Here is a 12,397-nt window from a genome sequence, read left to right on the forward strand (position 1 = left end):
TTAGTTGTTGTTACTTGATTCTTCATCAAAATTCTTTGCATCCTTGAAAATGTGATTGATTTTGAGGGGATTTGTTCAGATAGAAATTCTCATGCTTATTGACTAATTATTGGTTCTAATCAAGTTTGAAATAATTGTGATCATTTGGTTGAAAAGTGTGGGCTACAAAGTTGAATAGTCTCATAGAGTGTGTAGTAGTGTTACTTGAGGACAAGCAAGATCTTAAGTTGGGGTATTGATGAGTTGCAAATTTGCCACTCATTTGCATCCAAATTCTTGCATACTATGGTGAAATGATAGAGTATATGAGACTAGTTCTGTATTATATGCATTAATTTCCAGTGTTTTTGATCTTACAGGTAAATCTGATGAAGAATTGTTAAGGTAAAGTAGGAAATGACCAAAAGATTGACAAAGATTAAAGACAAACTCCAGGAGACGACCCTCAGATATTTCTATTACAATCTAAGGGTCTCTATCACAGACAACCAATAAAGTTAGAGAGTGGAGATCGCAACATGATGCCACGCGATTATGGAGTCGCGAACACAGTTAAAGGAGTGTGATCGCGATAGGTTGAGCAGATTCCAAGGGTTGAATTTTCATTTCACGCTGCTCAATCCCAAAATATAAAAGTCTCAACCCTTAATGTTTTCATCATCCAATTTTCTAGTTTTTTAGTGAACAATACACTATATTAAGTGAAGAAATAATTGTTAGTGTTTTTCCAAGAGAGATTTTGGTTGTTAATTGAAATTAAATTTTGGGATCATACTTAATTTGCCCATGATGAATGAATTGAATGCCAATTTGGGTATATTTCCTTTATTTAATTTATGAGTAACTAATCTTATATCTTGGGTTTATATTTTATTAGGTGTTGAATATTGTGTGGGTGCTGATTGTTAGTTCAATTTATGTATTAATGGTGATGAGTTTTTATTTTGTCTTATGTTTGAATTAAGAATTAAGGGGGGGGGGGGGTAACCCTAATTGAATTAGATCTCATATCATCCTTGAAAGAGGGATATGGGTGAGGGATAATTGTGAACAATAACTTAAATTAGCTTGTTTCTTAGCATCATCTTAGAAATAAGGGTGTTAGTTGAATTATCTCTTTTCATAAGCATCATCTTAGAAATAAGGGTGCTAGTTAAGGTAGTGGATTGGTATATTTAACACACTTGTGATGTGTTTGAAAGAATCCACGAGTGAGATTTGGTATTTTATTGAAAGAATAACACCAACACCTTAAATCTAGACTACTTAAAACCTTTAGCTAAAATTTAGATTATCTATTGATTACCCATGCATGGATACCATCTAGGATAGCATAACCCCAAGGTTCCTCTCATTTTGATAATACTTTGAAATAGTTCAAACTCACAATAGTGTCATTCATTATTACATTAACAAAGTTCCAAATCAAATTCCCCAATTTATTTTCATGTATTGTTTAAATTTCTCATCACGGGTTAACATATAGTTAACTCTCAACATATTTAGGCTTTGAAAACTAAGTTTGCACTCCTCGAGGATTGGACCCCAACTCATAGTTGGGTGTTACATTGACAACATCCACCTTGCATCGAATTTGTAGTGTAAGTTGAGCGTTATCAGTTTCTTTATGAGAATCTTTTAATGTTATCTTTATCATTTTTGCTCTTCTTTTTCTAGGATTTTTATCCTTTGAACCCAATGACCTACCATGCTTCAGATGTGTTTAGGATTCAGAAGCTATGACATTATTAGATGGTCTTTTTGGAACTTTATTTCAGATAGGAACATTCACTGCAGGGATATGTGGCTTAGTTATCCTTTTCAAATCAGCAAATACGACAGACATTTGATTTGCCAATTTCTGTAAGTGAATGATCTTCTGGTCCTCCTTTTCGCATATAGGGGTACGTGGGTCAAAATGAGATAATGATGAAACTTTCCACGCAATTTCTCTTTTAATTTTATGTTTCTTTCACCCTAATCGTAGGATATTTGTTTCATCAAATCGGCAATCTGCAAATCGAGCAGTAAGTAAATCTCTCGTCAATGGTTCAAGGTAGAAAATTATAGAGGGTGACCCAACATATATTCCTATCCTTCTCTGGGATCCCATCTTAATGCATTGTGGTGGTGCAGTTGACACACATACAGCCCAACCAAAAATTTGTAAATGAGCAATATTTCACTTATAACCAAGGACCAATTGTGACGGGGAGTACTTATTATAATAAGTTGGTCCGAGATGAATAAGTGATCCTACATGCAAGATAACATGACCCCAAACAATATTGGGAAATCGTTTTCATAAGTATTGGTGTTTCTATCAATTGTAGGCGCTTAATAAATGACTCAGCATGACCATTTTGAGTATGAACATGAGTGACAAGATGTTCAACTCTTATCCCAATTGACATACAATAATCATCAAAAGCTTGGAATATAAATTCTCCAGCATATCAAGTCGAATATTCTGAATGGGATAATCTGGGAATTGCGCCCTTAATCGTATTATTTGTGCCAATATTTCGCAAGTGCCAGGTTGTGAGATAATAAGAGACACACATGAGAACATATTAAAGATGCGTCTATTAGGACCATAAAATATCTAAATAACCTACTGGGTGGGTGTCATGGCCCAATTTCTCAGGTCATGATGACGCCTACTATAATCCACCAATAGGCAAGCCAAACCCGTAGTCCAAAACGGCTAGTAATGGACTACTCAATAATATTAAGAAAATAATGTGAAATAAATGAAATAAAGATAAATACATAATAAAGTCCCAAAATATGGTGGTATCAGTACAAAAGATTCTAATATAATAAAAGTACAAAAGTTGAATACACGAAGTAAATTACAACAATAAAGCTTATCTCCGAGTACAACATAGAGACAAATCTAGTACATAAGAGGGAGGTAAGTAATACTCTGAGTGTTAGGAGCTCACTCTAAGTATTCGAACCATGACTTTTCTGCACAATGCATAAGTCAATGATGATAATCCATACTATGATCTACAGGCTGCAAATGTGTAGTATGAGTACCAAACGAATGGTACTTAGCAGGGAACTGCAAAGTGAGCTCCAAACATAAAGCAGATATATGTAACATATAACCAAAATCTAAACCACACTCAATGTTTAGCAACAATATAAGAGACCAACAAGATAATGAGGATAAACTATCCTTTCCATATTCAAGAGACTAACATATCAAAGGCTAAGAAAATATCAAGGATGAACTATCCCATTCTAGCCATACTTAGAAATCTTAACACTATAGCGTCCATCCCTGGCCAATTTATGAATAAATGACAAAACAAGATTATATAGCAATATACAAGACCAAGGAATGAATATACAATATGAACAGGTGAAGGAAGGGATATACAGTAATACCATAGCTACATTTAGCTAGACATACACACACACACATACACACACACACACATATATATATAAGGTCAACTCAAAGCATAACCTAAATCATCACGTCTTTATTTTAAGGACTCATTATAATCCTATAAGGATTAGTACTATCATACTCAGGGTTTCTAATCCATATGTCTAAACATGAAATAAACATGCATAATAATGCAACCATAAGATAGAAGAGGTCAGATACATATCTTAAATCTCGATACCAAATTAATGAAAAATTTGTAATAAACTAGCCATAATAATGATAATATAAATAAGAATAACAATATCAATAACAACATAAGTAATCGGCTATTTTGAACAACCAAATACCTAGCCGAGCCTATGCGTGCCCCCACCACCCTAGGATCGGAAGAATCAATCAGCATACAATGACGCAAGGCAAAGTCATCACCTATATCTATGCAGAGGTCCCATACCATTTAGTAGACATAGGCACATACTAGTGATATACGATACACATGTAAGAATAAATGCAAAGTACACAATTAATATAATCATTCTCTGGCCTTTTCGGGTATCAATATCATAATTATAATATCTTCCGGCCTTGCCAGGCATCATCACATTATCATAATATCCTCCGGTCTTGCCGGGCATCATCACATCATCATAATATCCTCCAGCCTTGATGGGAATTATCACATTATCATGATATTCTCTGGATTTGACGGGTATCATCACATCATCATAATATCTAATCAATATCAATAATATAGAGAGAACTCCACGAGCAATAAAGTAAAGTGCAAGCCCCATAAGGTCTAAAGTAAAGAACAAGCCCTACTAGGGCTAAAGTAAATAATCATGAAAAGAGAAAAAAGGTAGATTACATATACATAATTAGTCTATCATCATCAATTTCACTTTATCCAAAAGTATATATAATAGGTACACAGACTCAAGTCGTGGATGAAAGAGTGTATATTTGTAAATCCATTGACCAGAGCAATTACGGGACTAAATCGTTATGAACTTTAGAAAGGGGCGGAATGTCTCATGACAGGAGTAAATAATAGTATCAAATCATGGACCAAAATTTGTCTTGGTCAAATCTTTACAAAATCAATTCTTAACCTCTTTTATATATAAGTTATCCATTAAGTTAAGCAATCATTATTGTAGAGAATTCCATTTTAAAGGTAAAAAGTAGGTTTTAACCCGTATTTAGGAAAAATAGTGATAAGGACGTATTATAGTTAGGATCACACCAATTACAAATGTAATAATCATGAATTTATCCAATCTATGCATGCCATTACCAGAATTCAATCAATGGAATCATAAGCATCATACCGCATCTTTCTCTATCCCATTCCAGAGAGATATGTGAATAAACACACACACACACACACACACACATATATATATATATGTATATATATACTCATAAACTACAATCGCATCCCTTACAAGGATAATTACCTTTCGAATATCTAACTCATATCATAACACAGCCTTTGGCCCAATATTGTGTCCGGAATAATCACAACATCATAATCATAGCCTTAGGCCTATATGCATATCCAAAAATTATATCTATAATAATATTTATAAGCCATGGCATATCTATAATCATCTCACACATAGGAGGCATCTCATATCTAAGAGGCTTCTCACATCTATAAGTCATATATTATGACTATGAGAAATATCACCTTTCTAGGCCAATTATCATATTTAAGAGGAATATCATCTATATAGGCCATCATATATCACATCTAAGAGGAATATCATCTCTATAGGCCAAATAATATATCTAAGAGGAATAACATCTCTAAAGGCCCAATATCATATCTATGGGGAAATAACACATCTATAGGCCCAATATCATATCTAAGAGGAAATAACATCTTTATAGGCCCAATATCCTGGCCATTGTTAAAATGTATGGGATTGCACTACACTATAAGAGACCAGGTCCCATAGAGTCAGGCATAGGCTATAAAATAGTAAAGCACTCAGAAACTAAAACTTTGAAGGAAAGTAAAGAACACACTGGTTTAACGTGGAAACCTCCTTTCTCAATGAAGTAAAAACCATGACTTGCCCTTACAAGTTCTCAACAATCTACTATAATCAAACTCTTGATCACAAAATCAATTGGAACATAACTCTATGATACACAAAGTTATAATAAATCTATTACAAACCTACCTTGACAACTCTGCCAAGAACTCACCTCGATATTGATCAACTCTAACCAATATCAACTCAGGCAACTCTACATAAGTACTCTCAAGAATACAAAGAAAGCATTACCCTTATAACATGAGTAATTCAATTACAGAACATGACTTGACTCAAGAACACTCACTCTTTTAGAACATAAAAATATTAAGTACTTGAGCAATGTTGTAAAGTTGAGTTTTCACCTATTTTCCTCTTCTATATTCTAATTTGCAAGAACTCACCAATTGAGAAGCATTTTTTTCTATTTATAATCGAATAATGAATAGGGTAAAAATCTGATTGGGTTAGGTGTCCTGACTGGTACACATCTCACCTGCGCAGTTTGTTACACTAGACGATAAAACTGTGCAAGCCATATGATAGCTGTATATTTACATGAAGACCCAAAGACTTGGTCCCTTGTTATTAACTGATTATCATCAAAACAAGATATAACAATTTTTTTCCTTTTTGATAATGACAAACTACAAAACTTGGAGCATCAAATTTAGTCACCTTACTAAGTCAGAGTGATTACCACTACTATCAGTAAATATTCCCCCTATCACTATGCACCATGCTTCCTCCTATCAATATATCATGCAACCTGGGTACCTGGTCCATTGTTATTAATTGGCGTCGAATTTCATTCACTATGTTTTAATGTTTCCCTGTCAATATACTTGCACTCATCATTGTTCATTCAGTTTATTTTCCCACTTACAATATTCAATATTCTTCCCTCTTTTAATTATACCATCATTACCATAAACATTCATTCAACACATATGCACCTGGTACCTGGTCCATAACATATCATCATATCATGCAACATACACCCTCACCTTGTCCATACCATATGAATTCAATATTCCCCCTTTTTGCATCATTAAAATTTAAAAGTAGTAAACCAAGAGTAAAATATGCACAATTTAGTTAACTCATGGCCACTGGGGCAACACTAACATGGAGAACAACTTTAAATATGAAGAAGAAATAAATTCAGGACATAAACAAAGGATTCATTCAATTATAAGTGAGATCAATACCATTACAGCATGCAAAAAGAACATAAAATAGCTATCTTCAAAATCCACATAAAATCAAGCACTAGAAACTGACACAGGGATAACAAACTGACACATGGATAATAGTACTTAGGTAGAGAGGGACTTTGAGGAGAAGAAATTGAGCAAAAACTCCATTCTGGAACTCTCTGCAGCATGGGCATTCGATATCTGCTTAGTGAGGTCTTTAACTTCAGCATACAATCCTTGAACCTCTGTAGTGAATTTTACAACTTTGGTATGTAGATTCATATTTTCTGTTGCAAGTTCCTTAGTAGCACCAGGTCCCTTCGAGGATAACTTCTTATTTTGCATTTTCAGGTGCAGTATCTTGGTATCCGTTATAGCTAACTTAATCCGCATCTCCTCCATTTTCTTGCTTAGACTTTCCTTAGCAGATAATAGCACTGACACTTGGACCCAATTCCCACTTTTCCTTCTATGCATTCATTCTCCACCAATGTTGTCAGGCTAAACTTTTGTTTGACTTTTCCAGGAGTTTCGTTAGTCCCAACTACTCTAAAGTTGTCAAATGCCTTATTCAAAAAGTATCCGGAAGGTATACCATGTTTCCCTTATTTCTTATAGATGACCTTTTAAATGTACTCTAACATTAGAGTAGGAAGGCATACCAACTCGAATTTGCTCAAACACTCTATCAGGAATAAATAAAAAATAGAGGTAATGGTTCTTTTTTATGACCTGGGAAAAAGACCTTGTTAAAAAATTCAAATACTAATTAGAACTTATTTGTGATAAATTTCTTTCTCACACCAGTTATTGATATCCCTCTCACCTTTGAGGCATTAATCATGAACTCAACTGAGGCCTATTATTTGATATTAGCCCTTATACCCATAATAGGCACATCCAAAATTTTTCCCAATAACTCTTCATCCAGCTTCATTTTCTTTCCTTACACTTGGGCAGTCGAGCTCAACCTATCATCTAAGAAATCCATTGTACAATAGAATTGTCATACTTCTTCTTCAAAAGACATTGGAGCTAGTTCCTCTAGGAGGTGTAACCATCCCTGATGTTTGACATATTCCGCCAACTCAACCTTGCCAGTTTTCTCATAAATCCTGGATCAAACACTCTCCTAGTCAATACTTTCTGATTTTTTAAGATCTCATTCCTTTGCTCTCTAGACCCATCCTTCTTTTCTTCCTCTTTTCTTATTCTTTTGGAATCACTGCTAAATTTTTTTTCAATAGATTTTCTCTTCTTGGGATCAGTTCCTTTAGAGACTTTCTTTTTTTTCACAACAATGTGTTTCTGATTCATTCCTACATACTAGACTTTGAATTAGAGGACCTGTTCCTCCCTAAGACATTAATTTCTTTTCTTATTTTCTCCCTTGCCACAGCAACATCAAGATTAATGTTCTCATTCTCTCTAACCTCTACAACTTTAACATTCTCCTCCTCCACTACAACAACTTTCTTGAGTCTTCTTCTCTTAGTAGTAGAAGACTTACTAGGCTTCATAGAATCAGCTAAAAACTTCCTTTCAGACCCCCTATTAGAATATAATCTAGGAACCTTTATACCAAAATTAACAACCTTTTCTTTCCTTTTGCTTTCTCTTTGTTTCTTCATAGATTAACTCAGAGGTGGTTTATCCTTAACCTCTTCATCCTTCTTTGTCACATTATTTTTGTATTAACTGTTTGCTCTTCTGCATAAATAGAGCTTTCCTTGGGATATATGCAAGAAAAAGTAAATTTTTAGCTATCCAATCTATGCTGCTAAAAAGATCACACCTCTTTACTAGTATTTCTTTATCACATATTTGTCTAAAAATGGGGTTTGACTCAGAGGCAATTGGGGAACCAAGTACTTGTAGGGGTTTTGAGAGTTCTACATTTTTTATCCTCATTTGTCATATTATTTTTGTAACTATTTGCTCTTCTGCATAAATAGAGCTTTCCTTGGGATATATACAAGAAAAAGTAAATTTTTAGCTATCCAATCTATGCTGCTAAAAAGATCACACCTCTTTACTGGTATTTCTTTATCACATATTTGTCTGAAAATGGGGTTTGACTTAGAGGCAATTGGGGAACCAGGTACTTGTAGGGGTTTTGAGAGTTCTAGATTTTTATTCTTTAAAGAAACAGGGATTTAAGAGTCTTCAGGTAATTTTGGTTCTTCTGAGGAAGGAGGAACTTTGAATTGAGAGATTTCTTATTCAATCATTGAACCAAAACTAGATTTATATCCTCTATTATGGTAGACTCAACAGAAATTTCAATGGTTAAGGAACTTTTGACTGGGACAGACTCATTTAGGGGTTCTAGAATTTCTGAAGAGGATTCAGTGGGTAGAGTTTACACAGGTTCTTGTTAATGGTTTAAAGAGATGTCTTTTATGGTTTTGGGTGTTAAAGGATCAGAAAGTCTGATTTGGGATTGTTTTAATTATTTTTCTGGGGATTTATCTACTTCAGGATCTTTAATGAGGGTTGAGGAGTTGGGAATATCTGCCATTTTGAATTTATTTTTTTGATAAAGAAAAAATGGGACCACTTTAATTCAAAGATGAAGGATGATTGAAGAATATGATTTAAGTTTATTTTGGAAGAGAAGAAAATACATGAATTTGGTTTAGTGATTATGAGAGGTGACTGTTGTCATTTAAAATGTGCCTTTTTGAAATGATTCATCTGACTTTAATAGGTGTTACTCTTTACATTGCTATGAAATGACAATTTTTTCTCAGATAAGGGAAGACACATGGCTTTTTAGGAAGAATTTTTATGAATATTAATGCACACTAATTTGGTTCTAACTTGAGAGATAGGACCAGGTCCCTCTCTTTCTTGAGTGAATACTTAAATTTATGTCTGCTTCACTATTCTCTTCCAAAGTTATTCCCATGGGTGCATACCTGCAAAGGCATAGTACTAAGTTAGACCAATATATACCTATATTACCAAGGATACCTATTTCTAGAAAAACTGATTTATTTATTAGGTCAGGTTAATTTGATCAATTCCAGCCTCAACTAGTTTTTTTAGTACACCACTTTATTCCAATAATTATTCTGTCAATAGGTCAAGGACCAGGTCCCAAACTTAACTTCTTTCAAATTTTTGAAGCCCCTCCTTTATTTCTTTAATCTAGTCAACATTTTTCTGATCTTCTTTTACATTTTGGGCTTAATTTTAGACAAGAAAGCCAAGAATGTCATGAAATTTATAGTTTGATCTCTTTTTTGGACTTCAGTCTCCAGAGGTAAAGTTAGATTGTTAAGTGAGTGAGAAGATCTGAGCCTCCTATTTGACCTTCTGACATGAGTTTCACTAGGAACAGGTCCCTGAATATTTTGACTAATCCTTTTTTACAGTTCTTCTACTAATTTGGGGTCTATAACTGAGATCCTAGATCACCACCCACTTCATTATTTTCACCTGCATCATCTTGTCCTTCACCATCATTCATCAGCTCTATCATACGTTTGAATAGGAATAATTTCTTCAAATTTATAATCTTCATCATCACCTGGATTCACCATCTTTCTTGACTCATAAAAGGCCACTCTATATGCTTTGCTTGTTGATGAAACCCACTGTTAATCAACATAGTCCTGACAATCTCTATGAGGGTCCTTGTTCTTTATTTCAACAACTATATTTTATTGAGGAGTACTTGGGACATAAAATTTATGACTGATTCTATTTTTAGCACAGAATCCTTTAACTTGTGAGTTCTCAGATTTAGTTCCATGATTAGAACTGAATTCAACAATCTTGTAATTTAGCTTTATTTGAACTTGCTTGGCAAAAGTAACCAGAACTTCATTGGTTTAATCCTTTGATCTCCAGAATATTTTCTAGGTAAACCTTGAGTAGTTATTCACAATCACAAACACAAACACATACTTCTTGCCTCCTCTACTTTGTACTTTAATAGGTCTACATAGATCCATATGTAGCATCTCAAGGGGTCAAGAAGTACTCACCTACTTGTTCAACTAAAAGAAAGACCTAGTTTGTTTGCCCTTAACGCAGGCATTACAAACCTTGGCATCTTGAAATCTTAGCTTTGGCATGCTAAGGACCAGGTCTTTTGAAATTAACTTGTTCCCCACACCATGAATATAACCTTTTTTACAATTTCCAAGACAGACACCTCCACCTTGAAGTGTCTTGAGAGAAAGAAAGCAGTTAGTCCTCTCAATGATATGCTTTGAATGCCCATTATCCATGAATTAGTTCTGACTGCATTCTCCTCATCCCACCTATACCCATGGTCATTCTCTATATTTGGGAACCCACTTGAGTTTGAGTTCCCAAAAAGAGAACAAGGGTGTGATCAAATCTTTCTTGGCCCATCTAGGTAGAGAGTTCTTCTTTACATTTTTCAAGGGCATAAAAACCTTAGGATAAATTCTCCTGCTGGATATAATTAGCACTGCTCATTCTAGCTCTAACCCAATAATGACAGTTTTCTTCAAGTGTCCATCTCTTCCATAATGAGAACATAGATGTTTTTCGACCCTATTTCTAATACCATGAACAACTTTCCCATAAGACCCAAGTAATTGGGTCTTGAACTGATATCCAAGCCCTTTACCACTATTGACACTTTGACCAGTTAGATTAGAAAGGATTTGAGAGGATGTGGTCTATTTTAGTAATTTGTTAAGTTCTTCCCTTAGATGGAGTAGGTCACTTTCTAACTCTTCATTCTTATGTAGGGCAGTCATAAGGTGATTGAGAATCCCTCAATTTATCTTTAAGCTTAATTCAAAGCTTCTTTTTTTCCTGTATCATCAGAATCATTTACTTTCTCCAGTTGACTCAATCAACTCAGATTATCAGATTTTAACTTAGCAAACTGTTCTTCTATTTTAGATATCTAGAGAGTTAAAGTAATTAATTCAAGCTCCTAATTCTCTACCTTCTCTTCTAGAGCATTTTTCTCTATAGTTAGTTTAAACACAAAATCAATCAACACATTTGCTAGCTTCTTTATCTTTTTAGCAGAGTAGATATCTAAATTTTCCTTAATGTTAGAGAGAGTTACCTTATTTTATTATCCATATTCAGTGTTTTCCATGGGAGAAAATAAGGAATCATAGGAAACTTTACACTCCTCTACAGACAAAATAGACACATCTTCAGCCTTCTCTACTTTATCAAATTCACTGAAGAAATCTCCCTGCATTGCTAGTGACTGCTTCACTGTATAATCAGCTGCAACTTTTCTTCTTGATTTCACAGGGAACCGGTCCATGTTTTTTCCTTTGTCAGCTACAGTTAGGAGATATTACTGAAATTTTTTTTGTGCATTAGATAGTCCTTAATGAATGCTCAAGGTTCCCACATTTGTGACATACTTCAGCATTGCCACCCTTTTAGCTTCTACTTTCTCTCCTTTGAAACTGACCACTTTTTTATAGCTTTATCAATTCTTTCTGCCAAATAGGCAATATCAGGGTCTTCTTTACTTGAATCAAATTTTGAAGCATTATGTGCCAGAGATTATTCCCTTTTCGCTTACTTCTTCTCATGTCCTTGGTGATTCTTGAGCTCATGAGTCCTTAGATAACTAATAAGTTCATCCATAGTTAGAGTCTTCAAGTTTATTGCCTCAATAATGGCATCCACTTTGCTTTCCCAGGACTTAGAAAAAACATATAAAATTTTTCTCACTTGATGTTACAAAGGAATCGCTTCTCCTAAGCAGTGCAACTCATTTGTGATAGAAG

Source organism: Capsicum annuum, chromosome 6 (assembly GCF_002878395.1).
Source record: "Capsicum annuum cultivar UCD-10X-F1 chromosome 6, UCD10Xv1.1, whole genome shotgun sequence".
Classification (NCBI taxonomy): domain Eukaryota; kingdom Viridiplantae; phylum Streptophyta; class Magnoliopsida; order Solanales; family Solanaceae; genus Capsicum; species Capsicum annuum.